Source organism: Papilio polytes, unplaced genomic scaffold (genome assembly GCF_000836215.1).
Source record: "Papilio polytes unplaced genomic scaffold, Ppol_1.0 DF823731.1, whole genome shotgun sequence".
NCBI classification, from domain to species: domain Eukaryota; kingdom Metazoa; phylum Arthropoda; class Insecta; order Lepidoptera; family Papilionidae; genus Papilio; species Papilio polytes.
The window spans coordinates 4,996,717-5,012,854 of record NW_013525473.1 but is presented as its reverse complement, the minus strand read 5'-3'; the positions used below and the strand labels follow the sequence as shown (position 1 = coordinate 5,012,854).

Here is a 16,138-nt window from a genome sequence, read left to right as displayed (position 1 = left end):
TTGTTGCTTCTAAAAAGCTTTCAAAGGAAAAATTCGTTAAATCCAATAACCTTTTAACTAAGTGCTCTACTAACAATATTTTACGGTTTATATTGCCTTGTTTTGACAGAATGAGCGCTTTGATTTTTCATGATAAGCGACCTCGATTTTATATGTACTAGTTTAAGGAAACATATTATTTACAAAGTGAACAAGTGCATATATTATATCATACATCAATGCTTTCAAAACTCCTAAATATCAAATTATCGAGACATATTGGGTGTCAAATACTTCGACGAGTGTGAAACAAAAGAAACCCATCTACTGTGACCTAGAAGTGACGTGACCGTAAACAGTATGCCTTCTGCATGTGGCTTTATTTGTGTACATATTTTACTTCTTACTATCTTATTAATATTATATAATTTTTTATAATATAAGGTGGCAAACGAGCACGAAGCCACCTGAATCCACCGACATGGAAAGCGACCGCTGCCCATAAACATCCGCAATTGTAGATGCGTTGCCTACCCAACATTGACGGAGGAGACGCACAAAAAGAGGACATTTCCCCTTCTTATGCGTTTCCTCCACCGCATAATCCACTTTTCCTTCCCATCCTTTTCTCTTAAGAAAAGGGTGGAAAGTAATAGGGACTAAAGTTAGGCCTCCGGCTCCACACTCATCAGACAAAACGCGGAATTGCTACCACTTCACGTCTGTGTGGTCGTGGTATTATACCGGGCATGCCGGCCCATTCGTGCGAAGATGTTAAAGATATTATTGGAAAATGACATTTATGTAAAGAGCACTTCTTACGCATTTCTTTCTCGGTTACGAGAGTCTGAATCATGAATTCTGAAGAATTTTCCGCGTTTCATACAAACTATTCACAGTTTTTACTGTGATGCGATGTTTATTTTGGTATCACTGACAATGTTTCCAAAATTAATCGGAATAAGAGCTTTCAATGAAAGTCGAGGAAAACAAATTTCTTGAAAAAATACGTCTGAATTATTTTTTAATTACTAATTAAAATTTGGTAAATACTAATGTAAATAAAATAGGAACTACAAGACATTGACCGCGGTTTTGGATATTTTAGATTATTTTAGTTAAGATTTATGAATATATCTACGATCTCTTTGGTATCCCTTTAGCGATCTCCCTTGCTTACTTTGTAAGTCACTAATTTTATTGAAGTAAGTAATGTTCGCGTTTATATAAATTAAACGTATTATGATACTATAGAATTCGTGAAGACTCTCAAAATATATCGTCCCAGTCCCAGCTGGCATATATTCAAGTTTAAATGGACTTTGTGCTCGCTAACCTCTATTGTCAAACATTGTCAACGAACTGTTTTGTATAGCACAGGTTATAAATTTGGGTTGCCACTGTTAAAATATTGGCATCCTTTTCTTAATCTTTGAGAAAATAGAGACAACAAAACAGATTCAGGGGTGGAATTTCAGAGTGAAAATCTCAATCACCTTTGTAACCAGTAGTGCTAAAAGTATTCCAAGCTCTGCAAGTATACTCTTCTAACAGAAATAAAAATTAGTTGTACACTGAATTGGCTCTGTTTTATAATAAAAATGAATGAGTAATATTTAAAATTATAGCGTTTACTCGGGACTTTGTCCGCGCGGAATTACAACTTGTTCGCAATCGAAATCAGTCAGCCGTTCTAGAGCAACAGACATTTATATATTCAAACTTTGGCTTTTAAAATAATAAATATACATCAAGTTAAAGTATGAAGTACATATAAAAGTTTGATCTAAGGCGCATATTGCATTTGACTGTAACACTGTCATAAATAAAAAATTAGAAATTCGCAATTGTATACGTAATCAATGTGCTATTTTGAGTTGAATCGATGTTTGTTTATCAATTGTTTTGCAGATGACTTGACCAAATTAGTAACAAAAAATATATATGCATGGGGTAATATTATAATAGTTTTGTTCAAAAGAATGTTGGCGTAATTACAACAGTCATTATAAACTAATTCCAATAATATGCGATGATCAGTATTCACGTTTTCATTACTCGAACACCGTTAATTATGAAAAAAAGTTATGAAATACATTTAGAAATTGTCTTTTCGCGCCTATTACCCTGAGGGCGCTGACACAGAAAATTACTTGACGTTTTTAAAGCACAGCCTTTTTATGAAATCTAGAACGCGGAAAGAAAAGAAAGAATAAGCTCTTTGTTTACGCACGTTTGTATATTTGAATGCTTTATTTCCAACCTCTTGACATAGTTTCTTAATGATAATGAATATTTCAAATTTTACTCCTACGCTAGCTTTATGCTTTATCAAGTGATAAATGTATTTCGAAGCTATGGGTAATTAGGACCACGTGTGTATACTGTTATTTCCTTCAAACATATAACCGGAGACTGTAAATATAAATGAGTATATGAGAGCCAGGTTGAGAGTAGCCCTAGTGGAAGAGAAAGTAAGGAATAAAAGGTTAGCATGGTATGTTATGAGGAGGGATGAATCGCATGTTACAAGGAGAACGTTAGTTATGAGTGTGGAAGGGTACATCGGTAGAGGTAGACCTAGAAAGAGATGGATGGATTGTGTAAAAGGTGATATGATCAAAAAGGGAGTGATGACTGAGATGACGTATGATAGAGTTATGTAGAGGACAAAAACCTGTTGCGCCGACCCTACGGGAGTAGGATAAGGAGATGATGATAAGATATATGTTTACTCTACTCCTCCACTTATAAGTGGAGATCCTCAAAGTTCAGTGTGTTCGTTAATTTGATAGCAAGGCGTAAGATTAAACGATTCAATGAAAACTAGAGCAAGCTGACGAAACATGTTTGAAGCCGGGAGTCAGTAACCTCACTTGTAAATATAGATTTGGCTCGTTACAGGGAACATGATTCTGGAGGGTTTTTAATGTTTAAAATATACATGCAGTGTTACAATTTGTCCTTTGTTACTGTTATGTTACGCCTACACTTAACAAAATTTTGCACTAGTCACGATATAAAAGTGTTTACATATGTTTAAGGTACTATGTATTTGAAACATTGTCAAAAAACCTAAAATCTATGGTCTCAGCTTTTCTTCAAACTAAGACGTCATATGTGTGAAGAAAACCAACCAGCATGCCAGCGTAGTTACAGGTTTACTCACCCCTAACTGAGGGTAGACTTCGAGACCCTCAATGGGCTATGATGAGCTAATGATGAAATACTCGTAAATAGAGAGCTGCTGAATTCAAGAAAGGTAAATACGAAATGATTCTGTTAAATTGTTTGATTTTTGGTAGTCGCACATTACGGTTGCACGGCATCCATATGTATTCAATTTAAAATTCGAAACACGGAACAACCGGTCCGAAGTTTACTTTTCTTATTTCAATCGTGACGGTTCCCTCAAGATTGTGTTAAATTTCTTATAACTCTTGTTAAAGGGTGCTACTAAATAACATGTACAAAATATTAACAATGTTAATGCACATAATGAAGTAATATATTGTGTTTCTCTTAATACTCTCGTATATTAATTACAAATACAGGAAAAAAGTGCAATAAGTGTGAAAATAAAATGATAATTAAATAAATATTATCCTTATATTATTTTTATAATGTTGTTTGTGTATCTCAATCAATGTTTGTCTGAAAGATTTTAAAATAAAGATCATAATAATCCAATTTACTGCCTCGAATTAACTCCAAACGAAATAAAGACACGAAGCATTGCTCATCTAATTATTATAATAACTCTACATAAAAAGTTAACGAACTGAAATTAGCTGTACGTCAGTTTTATGACCTATTTGACCCAGTAACAAAGCGTTACCTGCACGCGATAGTTCTGCTATTAAAGTGGCCACAAAAAATATACGAAACAGTCTAGTCTAAATAAAAGGCTTAAAAACCAGGACTCCAACTACGCCTTTTGAATCCTAAAGGGTGTAACGGTCCATAATTAAGCTTCCCGCACCACAATCGCGAATCCGAAACATAGTACTTCCACATCACACCTGTCTTCCGATCGTAATGATGCACCTGTCGAGTGAACCATTAGTGCATCGGCTCTACCATTGTTAAAAACTGTGCAAACAAAATGAAAGTCTGTATAACATAAATACAAAACAAAAACCAAAACTTTGCCATAATACTGATCGCTTTCCTATAAAATTGTTACTTCAGTCACCACGCAGCATACAAAATCTGTGGAGTCCACGAAATCGCGAGAATACGCCTGCTTTCTAATGCAAGCCAACCCCGCGACCTAAACAATTGTGGAATCAACAAACAATTAAAATTGTACTTTATTTCTTATGGGTTACGGATCAGTCGTAAACCACTGAAAATTTAAGTTACTGCCATTGAAAAATGAGCCTTATCCAGCTGGTTCACAGTTGTTATTCCTATGTACAGCGCACATGATACGCATAATTTTACTCGACTCGACTGTCGTTCCTCCACTCGACTCTGTTTTAGTTTTAGTCGCTCGAAAGCAGCGGATGAGTGAGGTGGTGTTGCCGTATTATTTATCGAATAACGAATTTTACGCGTGTGTGTGTAAATTATTTTTAAAATAGAGATAATTAATGATGAGTTGTGATTGTTCTCTGTGCGTTGTTATGTGGTAATGGTTTGAGGAGGCGATGCAACTGCACTCGCTGTTGATAGAGGAATCATACGCCGGCATGAAGGGTCAACCGGTTTGGTGAGTTGACACTCCAATGTAGATTAGAAAGCCCTCACTATTACAGCTAAGCTAGTTCCAGCATCTTTCAACCGTCTTATTAGATTAGAGACGGATGAATTCTAATTTTAAAAAGTTGTCAAAAATATCTAGATAAACAAATATTTCATGCCAGACTAATGGTATAAATGATATCATTTCTGTTTAGAAATTCTGATAGCGTTGTAAATTCATTCGCGTACAAAGAGATTTGCGTTCGAAATTTAAATTGAAATAAAAAATTTCGTCACGTTTAAAAATCAATGTTCAATTTGAATTAAATAAGACAATACCGATCGTAGAATACATTTAAATTCTTTTGCGTTAGATGTTTTTTCAGTACCGTAGACGTAGTCGTTTTTGAATAATTTCTTTGCGTAGTGTCAAAGCCTGTGGTAAAAGTTTACACAAGTTTACTAACAAGTTTAATTACTTAAGTTTTTCAGTACAACAATATGATATTTCATCTTTAATGCACAACTTAAAGCAATATTTAACATTTACTTACCGTCTTAGGTGACATTAGTTATTAGAAAGATTAAAATACTGAATAAGTAAAAAGATAATTTAATTACCAAAGAAAAAACTTAATTTGTAGTTTGCTGTTGAACTTTGTAATATTTTAGTTTTTTAACCATATTTGATAATAAAAGTATTAAGACGTAACTGCATGCCAGTTGAATTGTTTAGTGCTGCTATGCCAGCTGTTCAGGTCAGTAAAATGTTCACGAGATCGTTCAAGACATGCAATTGTTAAGCTTCCTACCCCTCACCCTTGTCCTTTCTTCAACTTACATGTAAAAAGCTGTCATAAAATTAATCATGCAAAACATACATGCTAGGTACTGGCTTCTATCTGACACATGACAGTAGCTTGCTGGTGTTGTGTGTTCCCGCCCTTAATTTTGTAAGCTTTATACAAATTTACATTAACACGTTAAATGCCATGGTGGACACCATGTGCCGGTACTCAACTTTGCGCACAGGCCACATCAAATTTTATATTTTGTCAAAAATTTAAAACGTTGTTTATAATTTTGATAGAACTATAGTAATAAATTGTGCTTCACCTACTTACTCCAATAATTTCCTAAGTTTTTATATACAAACCCTTGTTTTCACGAACCAAGACGAACGTTGCGTTCTCTAGGGCCACGCCGGTCATATTGTACATGAATTTTGGCTTAAACAGTGACCACCATCAAAATCAAGCAGTTCGACTGAAGAAGTAAGACTTTACTCGCGGTCACCCGTGACCTGAACAAATATTTTCTTCGGTCACCGGTTTATCCCGTAGCCTCAAGGTATGAAAAAATTGATGGCGTTTGATGTGTTAAACGTGTACCATTTCCCTCGCCACGTCTCATTTCGCATTCCGTCGTCGGTGCTGTTATGAGATAGCCTGAGTAAACTTTCTTAGGTATTGTATTGACTTTACTGTTTCATTGTGGTGCCTGCTAACCGTTTTCATTTGATAAACTTTTCTTATAGAGGCATCATACGAGTAGATACGAGGAATTGTAAATTATCAAACAAAACATAAAACTACATGATTTTATACTGTTTTTATGAAACAACACAGAGAAAAATAAATTAACTAATCGAATAACAGTTCAAGGTAACTTTTGCTTGTTTTTTAAAGTTCAATTTGTTAACTGTCATTATAAATTAAGAAAAAAAAAGTAGAGTAGTTAAATGTAGTCTTTAGTAATTAATAGTTATAGATTTTTTTAACTCAAATTGTTTTTATTTGAATAATTCTTGTTTAAATTAAAACTTAATTAATAACAATCCCGCCTACTTAAATATTGATTTTATAAGTTCGTGGAATTAAAACGTGATGTTAAAGTCTATGTAATCGAATGTTACTCATTTAACATTAACCTATCCACTCTTCTCGTGAACGAGCTCACGTCATAATCGGCCGGAAGCACTGACAGGAGCAATTTATAATACTTATTACAATAAATTAAATAAAACGTATTTAACACAGTATAAACAATTCTTGATACTTGTGAAGGCAGATGGAGTATTTCTAAACTCTCTTTAAATATAAACAAAATAAATGAACAACATTTATTAGGAAAGTAATAATTTTATATCTAATCCCGGTTTCGTATGGACCCAATGTTAATACGAAAATTTTATTATGTACGAAATCTCATTAGAATCTTTTTAAATTATCAGGGTTTCTCTGCTAATTTATACGTATAAATCCGCTTGTATCACTCTATTTTCTTACTTCTTACCAATATTATAAATGCGAAAGTTCAGATGAATGTATGGATGTTTGTTAGAGTTCGTAGCCTTAAAGGCTGAAGGAATGTCGATGAAATTTGGCTTAGATGTAGAGCGTAGTCTGGAAGAATACAAAGGCTATTTATTTTTGCTTTTTTTTTATTCCACGCAAACGGAGTCCCGGGCGAAAGCTAGAATAAAATACATCAAAATCCATTGCGTAGTTTTAAAGAACAAAGCACACATAAGGACGGAAATACAGCGGGAAGTGACTGTTTTATAATATGTAGTGACGATATATTTTGATGAAAGAAGTCAAAAAAATCTTTGATATCGTAAATTAGTCTTCGGAATATAGTGATTGATTAGACAGCTGTCAAATTTAGTAAAAGTAACAAATGAATGCTAACTCCGTCTTGAGATATGAACATTGACGTGAGAGGTTATAAAACGAGAGAAGTTAAAAAAACTGTTGAAATTAGCAAGTTTTCATTTCACCATAATGAAACTAGTGACCCATTTTTTTAAATTATACTAATTATCTCAGAATGAAAGTTCAAGAGTTAACCTAAATGACGTACAATAGTTTATTTGTAAGATAAATTAGCACGAAGTTAACGTTGTCTAACCGTTAACTAATTACAGTGAGTTCGTGTAACTGTAAATAACAACGTAATCGAAAGCAAATGAATCATTGTACACGTTGTGTCTACGCTCGAACGCAGTTAAACATGTTTTCCTTACTTGTTGAGCATTATTTTAAAGTAAAACAGGACATTTAACATGTTAACAAGTTCCTCTAGTGTTGTTTTAACCGCCTTTGGGACAATAGGTAACATTAATGTCCTAAAAAAAACATTTATTTTGATGTTACACGTAGGAAGTATTCGTAATTTGTAAATTATCGTAACGATGTATGCTTTTTATTATTTTTAGTTATTTCTTTCATGTTATTAAAAATGTCCGTAACCTTTAAAAATCGCAGTGTCACTACGTGAGAGTGGAAAAAAATCACGTTTAACTACACTTCATGTATCTTTCGTATTGGGATTTGTAGGTCACGCATTTCCGCCGCTTCCGCAAGCCATCGATTTATTATAACGTTTTTTATCGAACTCAAATAAGATATGTTTATTGTACTAACTTTTTCCTTTTAACATGTTTTGATAGTTCAAAAACAGGTCGTTTACCTGAACGAAAATAAACGTCTGTAAATAATTTGTACATTACCTTTATTTTTATTATTAAAATAGCAATCAAGCTTTAATTTGTTTTTATCTGTCCCTATGCAGTGGCGCTGTTATCGCGGTAACGTTCATCACTTTCTTTGGTTTCATTACCTTAACCCACCCGGCCAGATAAATTGGCCACAATTTAAAACGCAGGTCCAAATTTAAATTTTATTCCAGTATTTGGCCGTTTAATTAAAACCTTTGTTTTCATGTCTACTAATTCATAGTATGTTATATAATTTTTACGCGAATATTATGTTCAAATGTACTTAAATCAAAACCAGTTCTGTGAAATTCAATGTGCAAGGGCACCTGCCATACTTATTTCCAACTTACTATATGTAGTTTACGAACAGACGAGCTCTTTACGCTTGTATCATAAAAATATATTTTCAAACGTTTTATATGAGAGCCATATACTGGCAGTATTAACCTACATTCTTTTTACTCGCGACTTTATTTAAAAAGTATATACTGACTGCATAACATTTAGCTAAACATATTCAGCCTTATTTGATAATTTTTATCACAGGTTTATTCTTATTTTTATTAGGCATACGTATAAAACGCGAAGCCAAATCAGGTTTTCGTATTATTAAATGGCTGCATCGCTATCTGACTCCATCTCGGTTCAATGACCTTCTCTTTTTAAACGTCGAAAAAAGTTAATACGTTTTTTTGTTCGATTACGGGCTATTTATTTTAAAAATAAAAAATAGACAGCCAATTTAAACCACAAATTGAGAAGGTTTATATTATATTGCGTAGGTATATAGAGGATCTAGGCAGTTTAGTTCAGATATGAGAGATTTGTTAGCTTACAAATCTTGTCTCAAAGGAAAATACCAAGAATACACGAATATATTGTCTGTATTTAAGCTAAAACTAGGTGACATAGGTGGAACGTTAAAAGTAGATATAGCAAAGCAAAATAAATTGCCTCGTTAGTTTGAAAAACTAGCTGGTCTAATTACGTCTAAGTTAATCTCAAACTAACTGTTGAGTAAATTATGTACCAACTTTTTAACAGCTCTTATATCTTGGCATCTTAAATCTTGTACAATGTGATTTGAATAAGATGTCAATGACCTCAGTCTGTCAGAGTTCAATAAAAAACAGTTCTCGATAAAAAAAATTACATGCGTAATTATCATTTTTCGAACTTAACGATTAAGATTCTAGTTTATATTAATTTAAGAGCTATGACGTCACAATATGGCGCGCGTTAATGCACAAACTTACTTTAAGATAATTGATGTTTCATGTAAGTTCAAAGTATAATTTTAGATTGATCAGTAAACTGTGCTGAGATTACACTTGAAATGCAGTACAGATTATATAAGGCGACGTGTGGCAATCCAACTAGTCTGCTTGAGAAATCGTCCAGGAACTGTCTTTTGACACGCAACGCCAGCCATTTTGTTTTAGCGGGAAAGTTCGTACTTATCTGATCATACTGTATTTATATTTTATTTATTTGCTTGCTAAATGTTATGTAAAAGTTTAGTTGGCTTATAAATTATAGCAAGGCGTGACTCAGTCTCGAACGTGCTAATTAAAAATGCATGCCTTATCACGTTTTATGTTCTCCTGGTAGTTTAGATTGTGTATTCAAAGAAATTGTTACAGTAAGTAGTATCTGGTGTTTTGCACAGATAATTTGACAGAAGTATCCCTAAAAGTCGTTAATTGTTTTCAGTAATATCCTGTAGGAGTTATAAATTTCAAAATGTACAAATTGATGGTAGATTTTGAAGTTACCGTAGCTAAAGAAATTTCACTGTTCCGTAGGCAAATGCTCCGAAATGATACAGTGAAAACTTTCTCTTATCCGCATAGATTATGCTACAAGAAAATAGAAAATATATGAAAGCTTTATGATCGCTAATGCTTAATAAGTCCACTTAATCTATAATCATACTTAAATGTATATAAAATGCATTCCACTTTGTACTTAATCAAAGTAAAACATGCAACTAAAGAATCATTTTGTTTTAACTATTTGCAAAATAGGAATTTATAAATGCAGTTTCATTTAAATCGTGCAGTGCTTTAATAAATAATGTCTAGAATTTAAATGTAAACATTTTTCTTACGAACTCAGCAGAACCAGCTCCGTCGCGGACTGGCCCGACCTTCGTGGCTCCAGGGTCATGGCTTACGGCTGCCGGCTGCCACGCGACTCCGCTAATTTCTAAAGGAGCCATCCAAGTTCCTTTGCACGCCACAAATTACCGCCTTATTTCAGTAGAACACGGAAAGCTGCCGTGAGAGCCTTCGTACCATTAATATCCAGACGATTACAAATCGATTTTGCTTAGCACGTATAATTTTTGCCATGGATCCTTATCGAATTCTATCTGTAATGTTGTCTATGGCAGGCTCAAACCTTTAACACTTCTCCCTAGAATCCTTCAAGCCTGGTAAATTTACTTGGTAACTTGGTTACCTGTAATTTAGAATTTCACCCGGCGTCGTATAATCTACAGATTAAAGCTAAAATGTAAATAACCTACGTCTTATAAATCATACTTCATACTTATAATATTATATCATTATTTTATTATCTATCTATACTATTATAATAAAGCGTAAACACACACTTCTTTGTTGCCTAAGATGTCAGCAATTACAACATATTTTTGAATAATTCTTTTTTTAATAAAAAGCTCTACACTTACGTCACGCTTTAGGCTATACATTTTCAAGCGATTGAACTTAGGGGTAAATATTTTGGATAAAAACCTTAATTTGGGAAAGAGACCAAAAGTTGCTGCCAACATCAAGGAAGCAAGGTTGTCATCATGTCATTTTGACATTTATAATTGATAATTTGACAAATTTAAACAATAAAATAAAATTTTCATAATTACATGCGGATGAAGCCGCATGGGAACAGCTAGTAATATAAATGCGAAAGTTTAGATGGATAGATGAATGAATGGATGTTTGTTAGAGTTTGTAGTCTAAGCGGCTAAACGGATTTCGATGAAATTTGATATAGATGTAGAGCATAGTCTGGAAGAACACATAGGGTACTTACTGTTTTTTTAATTCCACGCAGACGGAGTCGCGGGCGTAAGCTAGTATAATATAAGGATCTATGTATCTTAAATTTAACTACAACTACGAAGTCATTAAAGAAATATTATTGTAACAACTCGTATATTATTCATTTGTATAACTTTTAAGATTCAAGATATAAGAATAATGTCACGAGTAACACATTCCAGTTAAGTTATAAGGCGGTCCAACACGCGCCAGTTTACGTAATTTATGTAAACACTTATCCTCGGCCGCGGACGTATCACGTGTGGGGAAACGTTACTAAAACATTATACAAGTGTAGTATTTGTGATACTAACAGTTGCTAAGCGCTTAATTTAAAAAAAAAATAGTTCAAGTGTTCTTCCAGACTATATTCTACATGTATGTCAAATTTTTTTAAGAACTGTTAAGATTTTTTTTAAGATACGTAGTAATAAACATCTATCTATCCTTTTGGACTGGACTTTTCAAAATACGATTGTTTTCTTAAGTTTAAAGAAACAAAACACGACTTTGTAACGAAATATTAGACAAATAACATTATTTTACACGGACAAATTATTTAAATAATTACTAACAATCTTTAGGTAAATCTCACGAAAGTACAAAATTTAATTACTTCTTAGAGTAATTTATTTGCCCGAATAGTACGCAGTTGCTAAAGCTTATCGTAAAAGTGGCCGTGAATTGAATTATCGAAGCTTTGGTAATATTAATTTCAGACGATAGCTAAGATCATTTTTCGTAAGAAATATAAGAATAAATTTAATTCATTAAAGCTCTAATCGTGTTGTTCACATCTATTCCGTCACTTTGCGAAGCTGCAAATATGTGTCACACATAGTGCACATCATAGCAGATTAGAATACGAAATTGAATTTTAAGGAATTAAAAATCTAAGGTAAAAAATGCTTTTAAAAATACAAAATCATTCAATTCTAAAAAACTGTTACTTAATTTTTTCAGTCACTTGTTTTAATTCTCACAGTTTTGTTAAAGAATCTATTTTTTAGCCAAAAATTTCTAATGTTTTATATTCGAATGATGTCGAAAGTGTCCCGGCTTAGATCGATAATGCTCGCCGCGTCCTGGCCACGTCTGAAGTTGCCCCGGCTCTCCCGATAAGCACTATATGGGTCATGCGTAATGTTTCCGTAATACAAAAGAACAAAGCAATCACATGCATGGCGTAAACTGTAGCTATGTAACTTTGAACGAGATTTTCTTAAGATAGTTCTGATTTTATACGTTTCCAAAGGTTTATCAGTGTTACATAATCTTTTAGTTCCTGGTAGTTCTGCAAATTTATAATTCTATACTACTATAATAAAGCGCAAACACACTTATTTGTTATGTATGTAAAATGTCAGCAATCACAGCATATTTTTGAATTTATATTTAAATAAAAACCCTACACTAACGGCACGCTATCTTATTTAATATTATAAATGCGAAAATTACGATAGTTGGATGGATGTTTGTTAGAGTTTGTACCCTTAACGGCTGAACGGATCTGAATGAAATTTGGCCTAGATGTAGAACAAAATCTGAAAGATCACATAGGCTACTTACTTTTGCTTCTTTAATTCCACGCGGACGGAGTCGCGGGAGGAAGCTAGTATACTATATTTTCACTCTACTTAATTTAGGCGATGAATAATTTGGAAAAAGTTGTCGTGTGTACAATGTGAAAGTATGCGGACGAAGCACGGGAATAGCTAGTATGAAATAAAGACCAGAACTGATCTAATCTATGTTAATAAAGAGGTAACCATTAAAAAAAAGTATCTTATATTGTAAGTCAATTATTTTTTCACTATTTGTTTTAACATTTCATTCCTTTGATCCTGTCCTTATACTGTTACATGTTAACTCTTTTGAAATAATAGGAAACTAGAACAAAGTAATATAATTTCGTATACATTTGCTTACTAAACAGTAGTGTTCATTTTATGTACAGTGAAAAATCAGATACAAGGTTTGTGTGGCCCAGTTGCATTAAATACAATCATAAACAAAGTTGTTATTAACCTCGTTCATTCACAAAATAAAGACACAGTCACTAAGCATTTATCTTCCTTTACTTAAAAAAAAAACAAGCAATTGTTCACAGTACGAATGTAAATTCTAATCAACCCACCCCTCTGTATTACTGGCGTGAAGATAAATAATTTAAGTGGTAGTAAGCTGTCAAGAATGACCTCGATGATTCAGGCTATATTCGGTCTGCTAAGTTACGCCAGCTTAACTTAATCCCACGAAATCGCTTGAAAAACCTTTACCAAATTTAAGTGGATTTACTTAAGCATTTCTGGGTTTAAAATACGATTAGTATACAGTCTGCATTGCACAAAGACGAAATAAACGAAGCTAGTTATGTAACATTCGTTGTATGTCTGATTTGTGAACTTTTCGAAATTAATATTTATTTGTTTAAATGTGAAAAGTTCATAAAACTATTTTTATTATCAAAACTTGTTGATATTCTTTTCCTATTTCATACCGACATATTTGAAAAACATCATCCACTTGCCTTTATCCCTTATGGAGGGTCGGCACAGTATGTGCTGCTCTTCCAAACATCTCTATCAGCCGTCATATCTGAATCCACTCCTTTCTTAAGCATATCCTCTTTCACACAATTCACACGTATCACGTATTTGAAAAACATTTGATTTTATTTCTCATATTATGTACCATGTAGTTTTGATTAAAACGAATTATAGCTACATGGGATATTGTTAAGCGATATTTCACACATTGCCCACTATAATCATACAACGATAAACATACCAACGCCAATCATAAAACTAACTTTTTTTTTATATTTTTTAACTGGAATTGTCAAAAGTCATATTATCTGATTTATAACAATTTAAGTATTAAAATGTTATTAATATTGTACTTTGTATAATCATACTTCCTACTAATATTATAAATGTAAATATTTAGATGGATGGATGGATGTTTGTTAGAGTTTGTAGCCTAAACGGCTGAACGGATCTCGATAAAAATTGGTATAGCTATAGAGGATAGTCTGGTAGAACACATAGGATACTCACTTTTGTTTCTTTTAAATTCCACGCGAACGGAGTAGCGGGTGAAAGCTAGTGTATAATATTTCTTGTAATATAAACAAGGTCGATGCCACTCGAGACGTGTATCGCGGAGATAATCTACCTCACCCGAAGTCATTCGCTCTGCGTCGGCAAACCGCCCAACACAACTGTAAAATCAAGTCTGATGTCCTCGGTACTCTTCAAGTGTTTACCGAGGTCTCTATCTAGTATTTACTATTACTGTATACTGTAGTATATAAAATATGTCTTGTACATTTTGCGCAAAATGCTTTTAATTTAATAATTGTATTTTGTTTTTTTCAGGTAAGCGAGTTCATCTTATTTTTAATAGTAAGTGAGATAAAACATAAATTAAGGTTTATTTTGCTATTTTCAATATTAATTACCACGAAATCATACTTTAATATTATAAATGCGAAAGTTTAGATGGATGGATGTTTGTTAGAGTTTGTAGCCTAAACGGCTGAACAGATTTCTATGAAATTAGGTAGAGATATAGAGGACATTCTGGAAGAACACATAGGAGACTTACGTTTGTTTTTTTTAATTCCACGCGGACGAAGTCGCGGGCGAAAGCTAGTCTTAAAAATTGTTATAATTTGAATTTTTTTCGATATAGTCTTGACGTAGATGCGTAGCGTCATATTAAAATAATGTAGAGAAAATATACGATTAGTTGCAGTTTTAGGAGCAGCAAAAATATTAAATAATCGTTAATGAGGTGTTAATAACACGTTTAACAACGAAAAACATCTGGAATAGGTTCAAAAAAGATCAAAGAAAACATTTGCGGAAGATTGAAGTAAAACATAATTATAAATTAATTACGTTGACGACAAGCGTTATGCAATACTTCGAATTAATATTAAATTTGCTTATGAAAATAGCTAAAAGTAGAATGGTATAAAAGGTATCGGTAAATAGCGTTTTTTCATATTTTTTCGCGTTATAATCGCAAAGTTGGCGACACAATTTTCTATTATAGGTAATAGTATTTATAGGTAAATAATATATAATATTATAGGTAAAAGTAGTAAAAAATAAAGTTAGGCTTTTATTGTGTGTATGTACAGCTTTAACAACTTTTATAATCCATACAAAAACAGTAGCAAAAGTAGATCAATGTAAAACAGATCGATCACAGCTAACTACGAACGGGAGATTAAACCCATGTCTTGTTTATGTTTTCCGTCTGCACCGCACATATGCGTCTAGTACAAGTTACGTAACACAACATGCCATACATAAATAAAACAAAACATGGAATAATTTTAAAGAAGTAAGACTAAAAAGAGGAAAACCGGGATAAGATAGTCAACTGCACTTTTTTAAATTTCTTTACTTCTTACTAATGTTACAAATGCAAAAGTTTGGATGGATGGATGTTTGTTAGAGTTTGTAGCCTAAACGGCTGAACGGATCTTGATAAAATTTCGCATAGATGTAGAATAGTCTGGAAGAACACAAAGCCTACTCACTTTTGTTTTTTTTTTAAATACTACGCGGATGGAGTCGCGGGCGGAAGCTAGTTGTTAATAATATTTAAAATACGCTGTGGCTTTTATCTAATTTACTCTGTAAAATAATTTAATAATAAAATCTAACTTCAACTTAATGATTTGCCTATTTGCCCTGTTTATGCTTTGTTGTCATAATACCTTAACAAGGAGTTTCTGCTATGGATAGATTGATACGATGATTTTTAAAGGTATGAATAAAAAAAAGGAAAAGTGTACCTAACGATTACGCCTCATGACAGGCTATAAGGCCGTTTATCCTATAACTAATAGCTAACACAATATTTACGTATGTAATAAATAAACTAAAGT

At 32.9% G+C, this 16,138-nt stretch overlaps 1 long non-coding RNA gene across 1 annotated transcript in view; it reads left to right on the top strand.

The window, feature by feature from the left end:
- LOC106103731 overlaps positions 1-16,138 on the top strand; it is a 51,644-nt gene that overhangs the window by 11,834 nt on the left and 23,672 nt on the right. The gene's annotated exons all lie outside the window — the stretch shown is intronic.